The 22467-nt window shown below is 36.7% G+C and overlaps 1 protein-coding gene across 17 annotated transcripts in view; it reads left to right on the top strand.

Annotated features, from left to right (window-relative positions):
* The window catches only part of ADGRL2 (adhesion G protein-coupled receptor L2), a 394136-nt gene that overhangs the window by 271547 nt on the left and 100122 nt on the right, over positions 1–22467 (top strand). The gene's annotated exons all lie outside the window — the stretch shown is intronic.

The following is a 22467-nucleotide window of genomic DNA, read 5'->3' as shown; positions in this document are numbered from 1 at the left end:
GAACATCCTTTTGTATATTCCCTGAACAGTGAGGTCTGCAGGATCCTGTGCTGTAACGTTACATTTTTGAAACCAAAGCCAAACCACCACTATTTTAAATTGAGAAGAACTGTGTACAAGAATGCGTGAAGAACTATTTTAAATATTATACTAACATTTCTATGAGAATTGCTACAAAATGTTAATGTAAGGGTCTTATAATTTAGACAAAGGAAAAAAGCATAAATGCAGAATAACTATGCAGAATTACTATGAGATGAATAATAGTACTACTATTTTGATATGCTGTCCTTTTTCTCAGTTACTTAAAAACATTCTCCTTTATGAGGGGAGATTTTGTATCTTCTTGAGCTCTGTATTCAGAAGAACAGAACCCTGTACGGTGTAAAGCAGTAGAAATGCAGTTGTGTTGTGCTAAGGGCAGATGCTGTATTTTCAGAGCCCTCTAAGCTATTACTTCAGTTTACCATCTTCCGTTGCTGTAACCTTGGTGAGTCTCGTGGTGAGGCGAGCCATGCCGCTGACCACTGCAGTGAGTAGAGATTGACTTAACCTTCAGCTAATCTGCACTGACACCGCTGCCTAAGGGGCTTTTCTTTTATTAAATATAAATTCAGGTATATTTTAGATTAGTTTATTACAGGAAGGTGCCTTTCCAAGAACACAACGGCAGAATTTGGACATACATGTCTTTTAAAAAACAAATAGGCTTCATTAGTATTCTGTTACTAAATATAGAAAAAAAAAAATTATTTTTATTAATAGTTGTATTTTAAAGTGTTTAATTATTTTCATTTCTCTTTTCTGTTAAGTGGAAGAATACTGTTTCTATCATAAAAAGGTTTTTTATATAGCTTTAACAACATCTGTCTTCATATTGTATTTTTAGGTCATGGTGTAAAATGGAAGTATAACTGCCTGAAGCATCTGCTATCAGTGAATACCGCAGCACTGATTTCTTAGTACATTTAGTGTCCTTATGATCAGATTATAAAAATTACCATCAAGTATAATGATTTTAGATTTAGTATTCGTTGACAAGTTCTGCAAGCACATAATGGGTTTTCTACTTGCAAGTAGATTCATTGATGTTCATGGTCTACCTCTGTGAGTAAACGGTACATAAAAGTAATACGTTTTGTGCTGTGTGTTATACAGATGTCTTAATAGCAGCAAGTGTACGTAGGATGAAAGGGCTACAGAAAAGGGACTTAGGGGAACAGCTGTAATATGTTTCACGTACGTGTTACGTGCCTGCCTCCATGTTTGTAATAGCATTCCAGGTCGTGTTATGTGAGGAAGGGGAGATAAAACAATTCACAGGGAGGAGTTTTTGGCTTGTTGTCCATCCATACTCTTGCATAAATGCACTTAATAGTATAGGAGCTCCCAACATGTTGTCATGCAGTTGTATATATTTATACAGTAATCTTCATGGAAGAGACACTTAAAAAATGCCTGGCCTTTTACAGTGGCTAAAGAAGTGTTGTATTTACTCATCAACATTGGTTGGTCAGAAGAATATTTATAGTTATTCCCTCTTATTATTTTTTTATTATATGACTTTCTACTTGGATAATACGGCTCTAAAGCAGCACTTCATTGTATTACATGCCGTCCAAGTATAAAATTAGAAGAAAGGAAAATAAGGAAATAAACCACACATGTAGTTCAGGTTCATGAAAAATTTTGTTGTACTTTCAATTTTACATGGTACTTCTGTATCTGTGTTGGTAGAATCAGTGCTGGTGTTTTTTCTTTCTAATCACTTCAAATTTGATAAGATCTCATTCTGTCAAAGCTGGATCAGCTCCAGTTTTACTCGCTTCTATAAATAGTACTGGTTTATGCATTGATGGTTTGTTTGGATTGACATTTTGAATGAGACACAGGAACGCTGGGTATTTTTCCAATCATTGTTCACTTTTTTTCCAGGAATATTAGATTTTTTACATTTTTAACCCAGGATAAATATTGTATGTGTGATTCTGTAAATAAGCTATACCTCAAATCCAAAGACACCATATGATAAATTGAATATGCCGTTCTTTCTGATAGATAGGAGCTGAAAAAATCCTTTTGCTTGAAGGTGTCCCCAAATTGCTGCCTTTCCAGAAAGAGTCTTGACTACCCCACTGGCTTTCAAAACCCAATTGTCTAAGGCTCTTTGTGTTTCTATAATCTCTGTCTCCTGGCTTTCTTTTGAAGTGTAGGGAAACAGAGATGTATGAATGTTGGCTCGGTTCATGGGTCCTCTTCTCAATCAAGGAGACAATTCATCCGTGTCCTGGTGACATTAAGGCAGCCCATGTAAACGTACGTGAGTGTGCTGGTGTTGGTAGGGGAGATTCCCTGGCTGTTCCTCCTGAGCTTGGACCAGTCCGTGTGGTTGGGAATGTTTTGTTCTTTTTGTTTTCTCAATTCATACTAGTATAATAATCACTGATGTTTTCTCGGTGTATAAAATGTGTGTGTGGGAGACTAGTTGGGAAGCAAAATGAAATTTTTTTTCATCTGTTGCCTGAGCAACACATACATGTGAGAAGCCCAGGGGGACCACATAACTTTCAGTTGTTGGATACAGCATTTGGCGAGTTTTATGAGGGATCTTGACAATGGAAGGAGAGCTGGCTTTTGTGTTCTCCCTTGTCAGGGATTTTGATGTCTCTCTCAGGAGTTTAGGTAGTTTTGTTCTGTTCTGGCAGAAAGTACAATTAATGCAAGGTGCTGTTTGAGCAATTTTCCTGTTAAATTTGAATTCAGTAATTCATTTAGTAAACCTGAGAGGAAGTTGACACTGAAACCGGATTCTCCTTTCTACTGCATTTTTAGTTGGAAAAGCAATCAGAAATGTTTGCTTTTTAAAGACTTCAGTGCTCTTTCATATCACTTCTGTTTTAACCATCTTCCTAGTGAGCTTCAGTTGCATTTGCCTGTTCACCACTGATCCTGTTTGACTATGCATGTGACTTGATCTGCCTTTCACAGTATTTCACATTAATTTCTTCTGTTTCTCCCTATTGAGCTGCCCCAGTTCTTTTCTCAAACTTAGGCTTGCAGGTTGCCTTTAATATTTTGTCTTTTTTTAATTATTATTATTATAAAATGTTACTGCACCATTGTTAACATTTACCATTGAAAGTCTATTGGAAAAATGTGAGTTTATGCCTTAGAACTGATCTTTCTTTTTAGTGGCTTAAGATAAATACGCTTTTCGTAAACAAAACCGAACAGTTTGCTGCTTATGCTTTTGCATCATTTAATTTGCAACAGATGAAGCTGGTGTGTGTGAAGAGTGAAGCATGGAAAGTACTAGAGGGCAAACGGGTGGTTTGTGATGTGGATTATTACCCGTAAAGATGGATAGAGTCCACAAAGCATCACTTCATGTATTAATGTGCCAGCTGGAAAAAAAATTAAATATATCAGCATAGCATGTCATGCATAAACTGTTTGGTTTAGGCCTTCAATTCAATCCCACTCAGTAATAAAAAAAAATCAAATCTTCTATTACTTTATGCTAGTGGAAAGAGATAATATATATCTTCATATGTATAAAAAGCATCTGTGCAAATACATTTAAAAAAATTCAGAATACAAAAGTTGGGAAGTCATCCATATGTAAACTGTCTTGAAGGTTTTAAAATATACAGTATTTTGTTCTGCAGTGTAAACTAAGTGCTGACAGAAAAATGGTTGAGAAATTAATCTAACCACCAGTGTTTTCTTTACTAGTTACACTGTAATCTAGTAATATAACAATTATTTTGTTATATGTATTTTATATAGCAGTGTAACAATTAATTTGTTGTATAAATTATTTTGAATTTCACTCTTTTAAATCAGCAATGTCCTAACTCAGTGGTGGCAACAACTCTAGTCCCAATATATAATCTTACTTTGATACATTATTTTCTATTCCTTGTTTTTGTTATGAATCCATTTTACAGCATTTTTATGTTGCTTTCTGCTTACAAAAGGTTTTTTGAAGTATGAGGAGAGACTTTCTGAATATTTGCTATTAAAAGTTTGTCATCGTGTTAATGCCATTTGTAAGACTCAATATTTACTCCAAAGCCTCATCTGTTTTTACTCTTTTTAATGCCTTTTTTTTTTTATTTGGCTGATTTTAAAAAAATAAAAATCTGGTGGTGATAATATGGAAAAACTTTACTAAAGAAAATCTTTGGTGAAGGTACGAATGATTGTGACCTGACCAAAATTTATTCTCTTGATCCTATTTCCATTTGGAGTAAGGGATGAAATCTTAACTGGGGTGGGGTGGGGTGTGTGTGGGGTGTGTCTTGCATTTCAAAGCATTCAAAGATGTTAAGCAACAATAAAACTCTGTAACTATTTAAATGACAGCAGCTGACTATTTGAATTAACTTTGTGTTTGGCTTAATTCGGGGTTCTAATTATTCCTAACTTACGTGAGTAGATTTCAATTATACAATACTGCAGGGATTTGTAGCTAAGGCAACTGAAGGAATCATTTTACATAAAGTACTTTTGTTCAACCGATTTGGCAGGTTGAAATGGAATGATAGAAAGTGGGAACTCTTGTCTGATAAGGCCCAATGAATTGTTTCTAGCGACACGATGAAGAAATGAGTAAAGCTTACTATTAAAGATTTTGAGAATTTTTGTGCAACATGTTTGTATTTTGATAATGTGGCATTAGTTAACCACTCATAAGCGGGTGATTCTCATGAGTATTAATAATATATCTGTCGATAAAAAGGCAGTTCACATTTGTGTGGTACCTTAGTTTGGTCTTCCTGAAGTGACTTTTCCTAGAGCTTATTAACTAAAAATTTCATTCTTAAAAAGACTTTAAATATGTATTTATGTATGACAGCCTTTTAAATAGGAAAACAGTTTACTGCATGGTATTTCATGTTTTACACATGAAAGCATTTTTAGACATACAGCTCTCATCTCCAATAGCCCATTTATTTGAAATTGCTGTTCCATGAAAATAATTCTCATTTATGCTACATCCTTAAGATAACCTAGGGGAATTAGAGGTAAAGGAGGTATTGGAATAAAAGACTCCGGAATCAGTTTCTGTTTGTATTACCCACATAAATGTATACTCTTCATTTGGACTTAATTTTTGAACAAATGACCTGCATAGTTTCAGCTTAAAACCAGATATTTTTAACAATGTGCACATACATGCTCAGCTAATATTTCATTTTTGTTCTTTGAGCATTCGTAAAGTCATGCTTTCTAAATGAGATCTGTGGCACAAGTTAGGTGTCTCCTTTTGATGATGTAGATTCACATCGCTAGACTTAGAATGCTTGGTTTTGTTTCTCTCTGGGTTTTCCACACTCACCTTTTTTGGTTTCTTCAACCAGAGTATTGAAGGTTACAAGAATGCTTATTCTGCTGACTCAGAGGAACAGGCAGCACAATAGCATACCTGCAACCTAAACTGATAAGTCTGGTTTTAGAGCTGTCAGATTTGCCTGTGTCATTTGACTATTCACCTAAACCTTAGAGACTTTTAAGAGAAGCATGGCAGTTGTTTTCTGTGTATGTTGAGTTTAGGAGATCAGATCTTGACATACTTCTGATGAGGTCAATATAAGACTTTGATGCTGTTTAAAGGGAGCAACAAAACCTACTTAGGAAGCATATGGTTAGAATGTATAACAGTAATTTCTAAATTATATTCCAAATAAATACTTTGGAAAAAAAATATTTACACAATAAATAGATCCACATGCATCTCTCTCCCCACCCCACCTCCTGGCCAATTTCAGTTTTCTGTGGAAAATACCTATTTTTGATCATATGTCTGCTGTTAACATATTAACACTACACACTTTCAATTAGTACTGCTGACAAGTTATTTGGGAAAGTCTCTGGAGCATGTGGAGGTGTGCACAGCTTCTCAGTGTCAGGTGTTTGCTTTCCAAAGTGAAGGTATTAAGATTTAATTCTCAGATGTTTGCAGCAGACAGTGTGCCTTTGGAAGGCTGTGAAGGGCAAGGCTGCGGTTGCCCTCCGTGCACCTGGGCAGGAGGACACCTGCGCCCGCCCCGGGAGCCAACGTCATGGCGGCTGGGACGGCTGCGCTGCTGGGGACACGCACATCAGCGGGGTGAGCCAGATAACACTGAGCTCCGGCATCCGTGTGGTGGCCCGATACGGGGAGCAGGGCTGGCAGGAGACAGTCTTTCTTTTAGGGAGATGTTTCCCCTAGTCACCTCCCTGAACAGTGTCACCTGGGCGCTGGGAGAAGTGTAGGTCATGGGAGAGCTGTCAGCGTGCTCCACCCTTAAGTAGATGATAAACACTGTGAGATCTGTGCGTGCACTGGAGCCTGGGAAACCATGGCGCAGATGAATGGGCCTTCTATTTTCAGGAGGGAAAACAGATGTAAAATGTGTCATTCTTTGGTCTAGTACCAGTTTGACTCTTCACAGGATTAATGCTACTTGGTGGGACTCTGTCATCTACAGTTAAGAGTATCTAGTGCCTGCATCTCCTTGATTTAGTTACAAAGGTGGTGAAACGTATCCCAAATTGTCAGCAAGTGTTTAAAAGTGTATATATGAAGGCTGTCTTTGTGGCTTCATAAGGGTGTGGTTGGGTAGATGTCAGAGTTATATCTGATTTTTGTTCTGAAGAGGGAAACAAGATTTTTCCCAAGGTGTCATTTCCCAGATTAGCTAGTCCTTTCAAAGGTGCATTAGGGCTTTTAAGATTGTGTACAGTTTTACAGGAACTGAAATTGCCTTATTGTATCTTGGTCCTTCTAGTTCAGATTTTTTCCTTTCACTAGTGGTCAGTATTGGAAGCTTCTGAGGAAGGTGCCAAAATACTAAAACGTGCAAAGTAGCCTGCTTACAGTGGACATTTAATTATCCTCTGTCATTGAGTCCCAGTAGATATATCCTAACTCATTGCTTAATTAAATACTTTTTTAAAATATCCTAAGTTGTATCTTTTAAGTTTTGGAATGCATTACTGTGGTCAGGAGTGCCCTTGTCCTTTGTAGACTTCACTCTTTAAAGACATTATCATGGAGCAGATTTCTTAGTCTCTCTCTTCTCACCTCATTTCCAGATCATTTAAGGAGCATACTAATACCATTGCCTTGTAAATTTTGTCATCCTGGTTTTCTCCCCCCATACTCTCTATCATCCTTTTCTGATGATCTATGCCACCTCACAAGCCTCCACTGTGCAGAGGAAATCATTTAGCTTCTCTGCATTGTCTTCTTTAGCCTTAGCTGGTCACCTAATTCAGCAAACTCGTCACTTCTCACACAAAAGTAGGCTTCCTACTTTTGTTGTACTTGAATTTCTGGTTATATATAGAAAATGTTTTGGAAAAACACCTGTGAGTTTAAGATGTGCATAGAACATAGGAGTAGAAAAAATACAGCACAGAGTCGGGAGACAAAGCAGTCATATTTTGCTGGTTTGGTTAACATTATATAGCAATAGAAGTCAGACACTTTAATTTTGCAGCACAGTTATAAATTTTGCTATATCTAATTGCAGCAAACTCTTCCTGCTCAGCAGATTTTTCTTCTTGCTGAGCAAGTAGAGTGTTTATATGAATGATACTTGGGTATATAAACTTGGTTTATGGATGTTTAAGGACTTACAGTTTTCTCTGTAAAGTCAAACTTAATTTTTTTTTTTTTTTTTTTTTTTTTTAATGAAAAGACTTTATGGCCAACACATACCCCGTGAGAAAAGGAAGAAGTTACAGATGGTCCAGAGGAGAGGGTCTGCTTCATATATAAAACCTTCATGTCAGCATTTCAACAGAGCATTTTCTTAGGAGATCTCTGTTACCACTGACACTTTCACATTGACAAGCATATGGGATGTAGTGCTGAATGTGTAAATTGAAATGATCACATCTAGCATTTCCCTCTACCAGGTGCCAGCTTGCTGCTGCAGCTCTGCACTTAATGCTGAAGGAGGAGTGCTAAGAGTAGTTTCATTTGCTAATTACCTCTTATCTCCAGTACATAGTCCTTGGGCAAACAGCTTACCCAGGTGTTTTTGAGAACACCTATCCGGACAGTGCAGGATTGCAGGTGGTCCTGTGGTGACAATACAGTGTGCAGAACATGGAAGAAATCTCCATCCATCTGTGGTTTTTTTTATTTTTTGTTTTTTTGGGGGGTTCTTGTTGTTTGGGGTTTTTTTTAAGTCTTCAGTGAAGAACAGAAAACAAATTTGAGAGGTATATTCTGTATTTATCAAATTTGTCAGTGTGAAAAGCAGAAGGCTGCTATTCTTCATCCCAAGAAAAATGTGTGCACGTGTTTGTTATGTTGGTTTTTTTGATAACAAACCTGATTTTCCTGTCGTGTAATTTCAGCAGCAAGGAAAGTATGTACATGCCAGTAAGAGTTTTGCAAGGACCTGCAAGTTAAAATAAATAAATGTGGTGGTTTGAGGAAGTGGTAGACTCTAAACTGCCTTTCAGTACTCCTTTTCCAGGAACCAGTTTAACAGGATTATATAATTTTACTAATACCACTTTGATCTGTCATTTATACAAAAAGGCAGGCTTTCCGAAACATTTGCCTTACATGTTCTTTTTGGGCTAGACTTAATCACTTGCAGAACTGATAATATTTTCTCATTCTTTAAGAATTCATATTACAGTCTTACACTTAATACGACTGTGGTTTGAGTACAGAATGGTAAAAGGAGCCTTTTAATTCATAATCCAGTAATTCAGACAGTTAAATTATGCCTCCCTTTACCTGATACTTATTAAAATGAATCCAAAGAAACTTTAGAAGTGTTGATGTTATCCAGTTGCCCTTTTAGGTTTCTTTAATGTTGTTTATAGAATTGATACATTCTTTACTATGAGTAAGTGCAACACCTGTTTCTTTACGATTTTTCCTTGCATTTTTCTCACACTTGCCATAAGTCACAATTTTTAATCTCAGGCGTTTACTATAGAGTCCAAAATTCATGATGTTCACTTAAGCATCTCAGCTACATATGTATATGCCCAAGATAATTTTATTAGTAGTTGCACCTTCACGCTTGTTTTATTTCTTGCCTCTAGTTTGCAAGTTAATATTTACTAGCACTCAGGAATCATTATATAGAAACACATCCAAAGAAACAAAACCAAGAAAAAAAAATAGAGAAAACAACCCAAAGGAAAAAGGAAAACCACCATAACAGTACTGGGCAACAGTACCTTCCTCTTGAATGGAAAAACTCAAACCAGAGCTTAGAATCCTGGTGAGGACATTTTAGGTACTAACAATGCTCTTTTTAAAATCAGTTATAAAGAGTTAATAAATACTTTAATACATTGTTAATCGATTACAGAATCTAGCAAATGGACAGGATTTTTTTAAACTAGCTTGAAAATAACTCCTACCATATCTTGATATACTCTTGTTGAGCTCATGCTGCTTTATAATTATATATGATTTTAAACATGTACTCATTTATGTCTAAAAGTTATGGTCTTAAGTGTATTCAAAAAACATCAGTATCAATCGCAAAGCCTATTTTGAAGGATCTCTGGTTGTTTAATTCTCATATGTTTCTGTGAAAACAAATCCACGCATATCTCTGTCTTCCTCTCTTTCATTTCTTCTGTAACCTATTTGGTTTGTAATGTTACTGCAAGAAAACAAGGAAGTGCTTTTTCAACAGCTGGAAAAAAATTGCCATTTCATTATCAGTTTGAGTAGGAGTAAAACTGTTCAAGGTAATAACTCTAGTTAATAGATGAGGCAAGGCTGACAATTATGGGTGCATTTCTGAATGTGTTAGGTGCCTAACTTCTGTGCCAGTCAGGGAGAATGAGGTGCTTTAGAAACCTTAAAGAAATATAGCACTTGTGAATTCTCACTTAACTGAGAAGTGCATCCTCATAAATGGATGAGCTTCCCTCTGCCTCTCTTTAGATTAGGAAGACCAATGAAACTTGGGTTGCATTTGTCATGCACAGGTTATGCTGAATTAATAATTCCCTTTCACTCTTGCCTTGGCTGTGTTCATCCCCTGCTACTCTTGTGCTGGTCCTGGTGCTAACCTTGGAGGGGTGTTGGCGGGGCTCAGCAGAGGCAGTGTGCTGCAGGGTCAGGTTAGCTGTACTGAGGACCTAACCCCGCAAAGGGAACTGAGCAGGTTAGCTGAGCAGCAAGGTTTCTGGAGCTCAGAAACCTTCCTGTGCGTGCTCTTGTTGAACCCATTAGCTGGTACGTTCCTCTTCCCTGTTTCTCTGTCTTCTGCATATGTCTCTGGAGAATAAAATAAAATTTTCATAGTAGAAGAGAACAGCTATGTGCATCCACTGAGATTTATCTCCCCCCTGCTAAAGCCTGGTCTTGTATTAGCAGGTTCTAAATTCTAAGTAAATTTCCTAACAAGAAAAACAAAATCCAAAGGAAAAGAAAAACAAACATAGCTTGAAAGCTTGGGAAGATGTGCAGTGGAGTAAAGCACAGCTCTCCACTTCATGGTGTCCTCAGAACATTTTATGAATGGGTAACTTCTTGTACTGTTGTGTTAACATTTCTTCATTTTATAAATGAATAAATCATGGAATTAAAGGTCAAATTACTTGCCCTAAAATACAAAGGGAGTAAACACTGGGACCCTGATGAGCGTTCAGAGGTCCTTTCCTCTCAAACTAAGGATGTTAAAGGAAACGTTATTTTAAAAATAAACAAATTCACTTACAGTCAAGTCATTTCCTCTGGCATCTGTTGCATAAAATATACATTTATAGATTAACAGTTTTGACTAAGAACTCAGCGGGTACCAAAAGGATGGTTATAAATATATGTATAGATATAGATGTCTTTTTGCCTCTTACAGGTGGGAAACAACCCTGACTGTAGTCCTAAAAGGAATGAGTCTGGAATAGTACCTGAGCGTGCAGTTACTCTATGCAAATCAGACTCCCTTAAAAATCAGTGTGTGGGTTTTGATGTCAAGGATTAGATCTTTCTCTTCTCTTTGCATATCTAAACTGTTGGCAATGCATGTTTCTGTTAAAGCCAGTCTAAAGTAAAATAATTATTCATGATAATTGGATCCAGCTCTCTAAAATTAATTTAAACATTCTTCATGTGCTTAATCTGTATTGTTTTCTGTCTCTGAGTTTGTAGGCAGCAATTCAGCAAGCTCAGAGAACAATTACTTTTTCAAAGGATTTTTTCAATCAATTAACTAATTTATAATCTTAATCTGATTCTAGAGGTAGAATTTTCTGGCTAATTTGTGAAGACTGGAACTTAATTGACACGCAACAGCAACACTGGTCAGTTTGCTTCATGGGCTTTGGGAACGTAAAATGGGTATCCTGGATTCTCCATGAATTCAGTGGCAGCAGTGGTCTGCCCTGCTGTTGAATGAGGGATGCTCCCCCTCCACCCCAGCCCTCTCCCCGGTGGGCACGGTCGCCCCTGCAGCCCTGTGCTGGCAGGAGCCGGGGTTCAGCCCCCAGCACGGTGCTGACCCAGATGGTGTCCCTGCCCTGGGGGTGGCACAAGTGGCTGGGCATTGATGGGGACGTGGAGGAGAACACAAGGCTACCCAGCGCAGTTTTATGATGGAACAAATGAACTCTGAAACTATTTCCTTAATCTCCTGTTGATGGCCTAGTTTCCACAAACCTTCAGTTTTCTCTCCCAAGAGCAAGATATTTTTAAAAGTGTTGATGTGCTTAGAGATGGAGGTGACCGCTTCATTGTAGGTGCACGCTGTAGGTTCCTAGGTGTTACAAGAAGGATGTTTATGGATGCCGTTAGGCATTGTATCTGTATTTTTGGTGCATAGGATGTAGTCATGGGAGACTACGACAGTGGCGTTTTCCAGCTCGTGTTTCTGCCGAAGTGCATGAACCCAAGGGGAATGGGTAAACTCAAATAGCATCTCGCACCTAGGAATTTATTTCAGGCCTCTGAAGAAGTCCTTACCTTGTTTGAGGGGTCACTTCTCTAGATGACTCCTAGACCAGGAAAACCAGTATTTTCAGCAAATACCTCCAGGCTAGGTAAGGCCACAGACCTTTTAACTCTGATTTTCATTATAATGGTCTCCCCAGTCCAGGCATCTGGAAAACTGATCTGTGCATCACGAAATAGTCTGAGCAGAAAGTGAGATCAGCCGTTTCTTGTCTTTCTGATACCTGTAGCTGTTTCATAAGTTTCAGTGTGAGATTTATGAGCTCAGCTGGGATTGATCATGTAGAAACTAACTGAATTTAGAGAAAACTGGACACTTCCATAAAACCATGATTTTTTTTCTACTCCTTTCCAAAATTCACAGCAGAAAAAAGTGCCTTCAAATGAAAAAAATAGGAACTATTTGTAGTGAAATATTTCATCTTTGAAAAAAACCGAGTTATTTTAATAGTAATGTTTATGACATCATAAGCTAAACAATAATTCTTGAAAAGATGAACTTCAAATAAAAATCAATGTATCATATTAACTGAATTCAATTTCTATATTCTGCAATTAAAATTTACTATTTGTCTTTAGTACTATACTGTGTAACTACAATATAATGATTATATGAAGAATAGTTTTGTTTTTTCCCATTTTTTTGCTACAATGCTTGTTTCTTTTGGGTCAGCTTCATGCCATTAAGACCATGTTCACGCACTATTTTGAAGAATATAAATATATATAGGGAGATAGAGGTTGAGCTAAATAAATAAACTCACTGTTTTCATCATAACTGATGTTTGTGATGGTCAGCATGTAATCTCCTTTGTTACTTGGTTTGTTGATGTATTTAAACATGTCATTGTGCAGTTTGATTTCTAAGTATAGTTGTCACTATTCTAGACTATCTTATGATTCGATTATTCATAAGGCAAGCTGTTGGTGCCAAGGCGTGGCGTTTTTTATGTATAGGTTGCCCTGTACCATGCAGAGGAGGCTAGATTCATGCAGAAGGCAGTAGATTTTGGGATGTGCAGGAAATATTTAAAACAGTTCAAAAAGAAAACCTTGCTGTTATTTTAAGAAACATGGACTGTTTCTTTCACCTCTTAACATGGAATATTTTCTGTTATTGGAGCTTAGCAGATCCAAATCTGAACAAAGAAATTGGATGTTACAACAATACCAGAATTACAGGTTTCTTATGTTTGGTGGTTTTGCTTAAGATTCAGCTGGACGTAACTGCGTTTTGTAGTGTCAAGACTCCCAAAACGATACAAAACAGTAATGGACAGTGATCTGGAAAAGGCGTTGTAGATGGTAGGCATATTATCAATATGTTGCATGTGACCTTCATAAAACACTAAAAAGAGGTATTAGGTAATAAGCCACGTATATGTTGAATACTTCTAAATACGCATATGATTTATAATCTGGAGTTGTACGTTACAGTAAATCTTGAATCTCATTTGAATGAAAGGTGATTCCCTAGTGCAAGGAGAGTGCTGTCCTACTTAATTGCATTTTTTTAAAAATATATTTTTACACCAGAAAGCAGGCGGGAAAAATACAAATTTCCACAGCCACATTTGATATGACTAGTGCAGGAAATTGTGAAAGGCAGAGATGCCTGATAGGAGACTAAGATACTCCACTTTGATGGAAGGGAGAGGAAGGTAGCCCTGAGCAAGTGCTGTGAGCAGCCCTGGGGGGACTCCATCTTTCAAAAAGGAACAGAGGAAATGTAGCTCGGAGTGACTCTCTGGAAGCGAGTTACAGCTGTGGGTAAAGGAGGAGCTCAGAACCTGCCGAGTGAACCAAAACAGTGCAAGAGCTAGGAAGGGTTTCCTTGGGAAGCAAGCTCTACAATTTTGCTTTTATATTTTACTTTTCTTTCTTAGCTCTTCCCAATTGTGTAATCAAGAACGTGACCTTTTCACAGTCCTCATTTTTTTTTTTTTTTTTTTTTTTTTAATTATCTACCTAAACAGGGAGTGTCCAGAACATCAGACCAGCAGCAGTGGGATGCATTTCATTCTAAGTTGCCAGTGTCAGCCTGGCAAGTGGTATTGTGAGTGTCAGGCAGGAGGAAGATGCTCCCCTGGCTGATGCCCTGCAGGCAGCAAGGTGTCCTGTTTGGTGAGAGGCAGGCAGCAGCAAGGCAAGATATTCCTGCAGGATGGGAGGAAGAAAATACTTCTTATGCAGGAAAAGCTGCAACCTCTCAGTCCAAATAATTATGCGCAAGAGACATTTATAATGAGCAATATGCAATTTCTCACATGGAACAGGAAAATAATGAAAAACAAATTTTGTACAGATTTTCTAGTTATTTTTTGTCAGGTTGAGAATATTTGGAAGGTGTCAGAGTGAGAAAACCCAGTCCAGGTTTCTCCACAGTGATGAGCTAGAGTGGGGCTGATGCAAAAACCTCCCAAACAAAAACATTTAGCCATAGGAACACAGAGTCCTTTTGAAACAAAGAGTAACTTTGTATCACTATAATGAAAATATTTACCTGGAATGTTTATTTTTCTACATTGTAGCTCATTGGGTTTGTTGATGCTATAAAGGGTTAGAAATGGTAACATGTATCTTGCATCTCCCTGAATTGGGTTGTTAGCCATAATAATCTCATGAGAGATCTGAACCCTCTCAATTCCTTATCATCTGTAGTAGTTTCATTTTCTTTCTAATTTCCCCTTCAGCTGTTGTTCTCTATTTCTGGCTTGTCTACAATTAAAAAAAAAAGTTTTTAGAACTGTCTTCTTGTTAATCCCTTTCTTTTGGAGTGTTTCCCTTTGGGGCAGTTCTTAATCTCCCAGAAGCATCAAGGCATTCAAATTAATGCTGGTTTAGTGGCCAGTCCGGATAAGAGAGCATTCTTTAGCACATGTTCTTGTATCTTTTTTTCCTCTCCCTTCATCCAGCAGGATTGTGGATTTCTAGAAAGGTTTGGAGTTGAGGCTGCAGATGTGTTCTGCTGCTAGTCTCTGCCTCCCACTATCCTTCCTTGTTTCCTTGCCAATTCAAACAGCACTTTCCAGATTTTCTTAATGAAATTCAGTTCACCTTACTCAGCCTAAAGTGAGTAGTAGTGGGATGTATTAATTTAACCTGGAAACTTGATCTGTGAGTTATCTTGGATCTATCAGCCTAGGTGCTTGTTGGGACTTGGATTCGAGTCGCAGGAATGAAAATTTGTTGCCAGAAATTCTAACTGCAGTCTCTAAGCATAGCTAGCATTATCCAAACATGAAACAATTAAGTTGTCTCATTATTCTTCACTTTGCAGAGGTGAGAAGCGTGTCAGCACCTTCCCACAATGAGTAAAAGTATTTAAGATCAGGTATATATTTTTCTTATTACTTAAATTTAATCTCTTCCCCAGGTGCTTACAATTTTTTTGTCGTCTTTGCCTGTTTAAGACTCACACTGAAATAAATAAGAAGACGTGCTGTGCATCTGGGGACAGTGCTTGGCCCGCTGGAAGTGTTTTGCTGTGTAGGGTTTCTACTGCTGTGGTACAGGTCTCATAATTTGAAATATCTGCTGTGCATATTAAACCATAAGAGAAGTGGGGAGAGGGGAAGAGGAAGACATGGTTATGTTGGTTTTTTTTTCATCTGTACAGAAAATGTGGTTCTCTCATTAACATTGCTAACACAGTTAGTAAGGAAAGAACCTGGCTGAAACAAAAATATGTATCAGTAAAACTCAAAATAATTGGCATCAAGGTAGTAAAAGAAAATAGTCACTGATATATAGTTTATTTTTTAAATCAAGGCATCGACTTTTTTAAAAAATTGTGAGTTTAATTTTGACATAATTAGGTAGACGTTACCAGCATTTCAGTGAAGACGACATTTTCTGAAACAAAACACACCATTTATACAGGCTGTTGAAAACTCAGCTCTCAAGTTATTCTGACTTCAGCGGTATGAATTACGCATATAAGCAGAGCCTTTAACATAAGATGACTGCGGCACCAGCATCATCTTTCAACTGCTTTCTCTCCCCTGTCTCAGACTTACTCCTTCATTTTGAAAAGGTCATATCTGTTAGTGTAAATGGTCTTGTACACCAGTACCAGTCATAATGGAAGGTAAAGGCAAAGGAATCCCTATTGTGGAGAATTGTCAGTACTTGTTGCCTTGTCTATATTTCAGTTATTATTAATTTAAAAAGTCCTTCAGCTGCTAAGAGTAACAGAAAACTGAGATTATACTTATTTGTGATTAAAACAAGCCAGTGTGACCACTTAAAAAAGCATCCTACCCTTCTCCCCCACCCCTGGGTACTGTTTCCAACTTCAGTTTGACTCTCGCTACAGAAATGTGGTCTGAAGCTCTGATCAGTTATGCAGCATGGGTGATCCACTTGCACTATGACAAAAATCAAAAACAAAGCACCACATCACAAAACACCTAGCCAAAACAAGGGAGGAGCAGCAAAGATGAAAGGCAAACTATTTTCTCCCCCCTTTTTGTGGCGGTGCTCGTTACACCGTTCGAAAAGACAGCCTTGGTCTTTTTACACTCGGTCTGTAGTTGGAGAATCGGATTTTCCCAGTGCAACAGGATATGAGAAGACAAATTACAGGATAGAACCCATGATATTTTTTACTCCCACTTTTGGGAGGAAATGAGAGATTTTTATGACCCTTTTTATTTAAGGAGAAGAATAGAACCCAGGTTGGATTTGATGTTGTAAGTATTCCCTTGCTTATACTTTTGAGGTATTATCAGTTTTTATTGGTGGGTTTAATTTCCATGGAGTAAAATCGGTGCTAATTTCAACATGTGGCAGGCTACTGTAGTGTTATTTCTTTTGCTGTTTTACAATTTCTTTTTCTGTTCTACTGCTTGATTACTTTTATTGTAAACCCACAAAATAGCTGGCACAATGTGCAGATTAAAATTATGCTTTTACAAGAATGATGAAGTATTAAACTACTTTTACTCTGACATTTGGGGCAGCTAGATTTTTAATTATTTGTCTAAAGTTGTTAATTCAGCTCAATAAAAGCCATTTCCACATGATAGATGTAGATGTCAAAATGCCACAAAGGGTTCTCTGCTTTTGATTAGAGGTGTTACTATGAAGTTAAACCCAGATTACAAGAACATCTTAAATTCTATTGATTCTGTCATCCTTCTTTTTAATGTGCTGTTAAAAATCAATATTTAGGGGGGGGGGGGGGGGAAAAAAAAAAAGAAAAAGGCAAAGAATGACACTGTATTCCCCCCTAGACCTAGTGGTTTCTCAGTATGTTACCAAGAGACAGTCTCCACGTCTTTCAGTCAAGAAAGGACTCAATGAAACAGGGATTTAGTCTGACTCGGCTGTCTTGCTTTAAGTTTCATTTTGTTATACATGCTTCACCCATCTTGGGACGTTGTGTCGGAGCATGTGCTTGGGGGATGCAGCTGTCAAGCATTATTCCAGATAAACAGAGCCCAAGCTACATCCTATCAGAGGAACTGTCCAGAAAATCAGATACTGCTTCTTTTGGGGTTAGCTTGACTTCTGCTTACATGCAACACAAAGGAGCTTACAGAGAGAAAACACAGTCCTTGGCACATTTTGACTAGTTGCAAATTCATGAATACTCTGTATTCTGTCTTTGTTTAAGGCTTAGTCCTTATGACCCCAAGCGTTAAGTTATTCCCTTCCCTTTCCATTACCTTGCACTTCTTTTCTCAGGGAGATAACAATGGTAATTCTCCTATGCAAATGACACAATTCTTAATGGCAGTATTCTTTAAAAAAGAACTGGTAGTATTTTAGGAATAACAAGAGAGTAAAGAATGAAAAAGGCTATCAGTATTTATGGGAGTAATCCTGCAGAGGACAGGTCATACAAAGTGGTTGAATCTTTTGCTTTAAGTATGTCTTCCAGTGTGTTTTGTTTGAACCTTAAGGGCATAACCTTTTTAGAAGTTAAAGTTACAGTTTATAGGATAAATATACATATCAACTTTCAGCATTTGAAAGCAGAAGTGCAGTTAGGAAATGTGATATTTACTGTATTGAGCAGAATTTTTTACTTTTAGTGTATGTGGTTGTAATCTTAAATTTCTATATCCTGCAGAGAAGACTAAAAATTGGAACCAAATCTTATTCAGTTCACACTATCCTGCTTAAAATGAAAATTTCTACAATCTGATTTTTTTCCTAAAGACAAATACTAAATCACCATGCCTAACTTTTAAAATTTCTTTTACATAGGAATTCTGCAGAAACATAATGTACATGTTATGTACTGTGACTTGGCATTTATTGCATTTCAAATTTTATGCCTCAAATGGATGGTTTCAATAGGAATTAAGACTTTTTTTTTTTTTTTCTTTCCATTTAAGTAGTTGCTGGGAAAGAGGGAATAGTCTGAAAATACCATCTTGTAATCATGAATTAGAAGGAGTTATGCCAAGTAGCTGCAGAGGCCATTTAGTATTTCAGAAACACAGCAGGGGAGCTTTTTTAAAAGACATAATTAAAAACAACAGATGATATAGGCTGTTATGGATCTTAGGTCCCAGGCTTCCAGAATAATTTTAAGTTCCCCTAAAATACCTCTTGCTGTTGTTGCCTATTAGCATTTATCTGCTATTTCCCTTCAGTCAGTGTATTTGAATAGGGAGATTTCAGTAGGTCATACCTGTGTTGGTCACTTCCATCATATTTTGGTCAAATACTGTTTGTTTGGTTTAGGCAATGGACCTTCTGAGTATTTGAATAACATTCATAAGTTTCGCTGGTTTGAAAACCTTAGCTTAACTAGGAGAAAGATGATACCATACCAGTGTAGGTGAAATTATTTCTATTGTTATAAATGACAAAGTTGTTTAACTGACTAAAGGTCAGTATTTTTCTTCACTAGTTACCAAATTGTGCGTGAATTGTTTGCAATCGGCTTTCTAGTGATTTATGCTTTAATACGATTCTGCATTAACTACACAGGCATATATCTTAAATTTCCTTGTAGTATCAGCATTTTTTACTAGGGATTTCAGTATTTTCAGGAAAAATGCTTTGCCACTAACAGTGAAGACTGATGTGCATTTTTAAAAAATATGGAACATAAACCCATGCATAACCTTTTCAATACTATAATGATATTTCTGAAAAAAAACCCGTTAAATAGGATTTTGAATTGAAACCATATTCTTTTCTTATTGCAGTGTTGATCTGTAATCATTACATACTGTCCTCTAAATTCCAATGACATATTCACCACCGTAGACGTGGGTCAGTAATGCTGTGACATCGACCATTGGCATCTTTAAACAGGATATTGTCTAATACAGTTTATAGCTTCATTCCCTGTACCATTAAATAAATAAAGCATTCAGTGTGTGCATCAGTGCCATCAAGCATGAATACCCTGGTGGACTGGGAATTAAATGCCAAGTGAGGGTCAGAAGCAACAAAGGCTGAATAACACTCAGCAAATGTATACATATTAGGTAAGGAACAGTGCTCCTGATGCAGAAGAAATTGAATAAGCACCTTGCAACATCTAGATGGAGCATAAAGGCTTCTTTTGTTTGCCTGAGCTGCCAGCATTGACCCAAGTAGAATATTCCATTACTGAATGAACTGAACAATAGTTTATTAGAGGTAGAAGGAAATCTTGGGATCCCAGATTCCTCTATGCAAAACAATTAGGCCTTATCGTTGTACAGTCTGAACATGGGCTGGTAAAATATATTTCGCAATATTTCTCTTAGCAGGCAAAAAATATTATAATGGTTTTGCCAGATGTTCTTTCTGTCTTAAAATACACACCTATAGCTTTATATTCTTACAGATTAGGAGTAACTTTGACTGTGCTAATTGTCCTGGTTTCCCTGTTACTAGTAGTTCAGTTTTGGTTCTAACAAGTACTTCGCTTTTTGCAAATACAAAATGTATATGTAGGTGACAGTATTGCATTCTGGTTGACCAGCATGAGCTTACAGCTGAAGCAGCTTTTCCTCATCAAACTTAAACATTTTTTCAGAAAATATCAATTACGTTTTATGATCTAATATAAATGTAAAACAATGTGTCTAGCAAAAGTTCCCAGAGGCTGAATATAGTTTTTTTCTTTCTTGGGTTATGTTTGAACGGTTCCCATAAAGAGACATATTTTTATAAATACTTAAATTGGTTATTCTTCATTATTATAGTTTGGCTTGCTTCATATTACTCTGTAGTATACAAATATCCTAGAAATATTATTTTTTTTCCTAAGATTTAACAGGACTGAGTGCTTAAAAGAGTTACCTTCTTTGCTCTCCTTGCCTGAGGTACGAATAATGAGCTTTTTGGCTCATCTAGTATAGATCATTTTATTTTAGCATTAAAATATCCTTTGTAAGCAACTGAAATGAAAAGGCAGAAATTGTATTATGAAACCTTCATTAAAACAGAAGGACAAAAATTAAACAGGTGACTTCCTGGTAAGCTGAATCAAGGGATAATTATTGCTTTGGATGAGTAGTAACTAGGAATGTTGGAGTACTGATAACTGTCTGTTCCTGTAAATTTTTTTTTTCCAGTTTTTGTATATAAAAATTAAGTTGATTGTAACGCTGTCAGTGTGTTGGGAGAATAATTGCCAATAGTTAGAAGGAAAAAGTGTGGTTATGACAGAATTTTCCACTCAGTTACTTAAACGTGTTCTGCACAAAGAAATTCAACAACCAAAAAAGTTTGTGAATTGCCTGGGAATTAAATAATGAAAATTAAATGAAATTTGTTTTGGAAATAAAAGTGGAAAAAAAATCAATAATGCATCAAACTGTCATAAGAGGCTATTCAGTTTCTTGCATAGTTTTAGTAATTTATCTCCTGAACTAAACTGGTGGATGTGCTGATATATGATACTACACACTTACCAAATTCTGTAATTTAATCCACACTGTAACTCAATAGCCTTCTGCCTAAGATGTTGTAATCTCTTTAGGATGTGCTTATCCATGAAAGTAGAGCCTCCCAGCCTCTGTGAGACTATATGTGAGTGCAGAATATAGTGCCCATTTAAGTAGGCTGATGCTCTTTTCTTTAGGTAGTTTAAGAGATCTGATTTTGTAAAGTTTTGTTTCCTTAAAAAAACCCAAAAAACAACACCACCACCTGAAATTAAATTAAATCAAAAGAATAAAATTAAAACATCATGTTAGTTGTTTATTCCTGCAGGTGAAATATTTCAGACCAGATCCTCATTAAATTAGAACAAGTTTAATTGCAATGACTTCACTAGCCATGAAATCAGTGTTAGCTTTCTCTTATTAAGATTCATTTTTATGACTTTGTGTAAATATCTCCTGTTTTCCTGAGAGCCTGAAAACATTCATATGAACCCTAGAACTGACAAGCATTTCGTGCCTCCACTAATTCCTACCTCTGTTTATGTGTTCAGAGCTAACAGAAACATAAACAGGTATAATGCTGAGGACTTTCAGGCTTTCCTGTAATCTCTTTTAATGCTCTTTATTTGTGAATTGGATAACGGTTCGGAAAAGGTCAGGCTATTGTCTTTTGATTACTCAGTAGCACAGTGACTTCATCCAGAGTTACAGTAGGTTGGCATCTGGTCACGCAAAAAAGGTATTCAGTGTTCATCACTCATAGCAGCTGTGAAAGTTTGATTCAGATGTTGAAACACAGTTATTTGTGTGGTCATAATGAGGGGTGGGTGGTGTTGAAAATATAATAAACCAAGACTTCTATGTGATTAGGACTGCTCACTGCCTAAGCAGGAAAAAAATTCAGGTCCTCCATATTCTCCCATTTTAATGATTATATTAACAGTTTCATGGAGTAACTGGACTACTGGAGTACAGACAATTATAACTACAGTAACTGAAGTGACTGGAATACAGACACATTTGTATTTGAAAGTAAATTCAGAGAAAGTAGATAATGAGGTTTGACTATTTTAATCTAATGAATAAATTAAAAAATTACTTAAAAATGTAGCAGTAAGAATAGACAAAAAATAGACAAGAAAAGAAATTATCACTTGACTGGATGTAAATGCAAACTGCAAAATCATGTAAGATTATTTTTTACTCTGTATTTGCAAAGTCCTTAAATTTATGAAACAAGTAATGCAGATGTAAAGTGTTTTGTGGGAGGACATCATCAGGGTGAGTTTGTGGACGTGTCCCTTCTCCATCTTCACCAGGGTCCACTGCCTCACATGGCAGGGCTCAAATGTTCTTTACTGTACAATGAAACTCTGAAGAAAGACTATAAAATGGATTTTTAGGCTCTACAGTTGTGGGTCAATAATATTAAAATGTGCTATGTCTTCACTTAGAAAGACATTTTCCTCTTAATTTTCAACCTCTTCAATCTATGTGTAAAAGAAGGTGCCATTTTTGGAGCATTTTTGTGGAGCTAATAACTATAAATAAAAAAACTAATTTGTGTGGGTTCTCAACAGCATGCAGTTTGACCCTATTAGATTCCTTAGACCCTTTTGTCTGTCTACCTCCATTTGTACCTGCAGTTGTTAATCTGTAAAATGATAATTAAGATTTTGGCAATTAATTTTTTTT

The sequence above is a fragment of the Falco peregrinus genome, chromosome 10 (assembly GCF_023634155.1).
Source record: "Falco peregrinus isolate bFalPer1 chromosome 10, bFalPer1.pri, whole genome shotgun sequence".
NCBI lineage: Eukaryota > Metazoa > Chordata > Aves > Falconiformes > Falconidae > Falco > Falco peregrinus.
The sequence above is the reverse complement of the archived record's forward strand: the minus strand, read 5'-3'. Positions and strand labels throughout refer to the sequence as shown.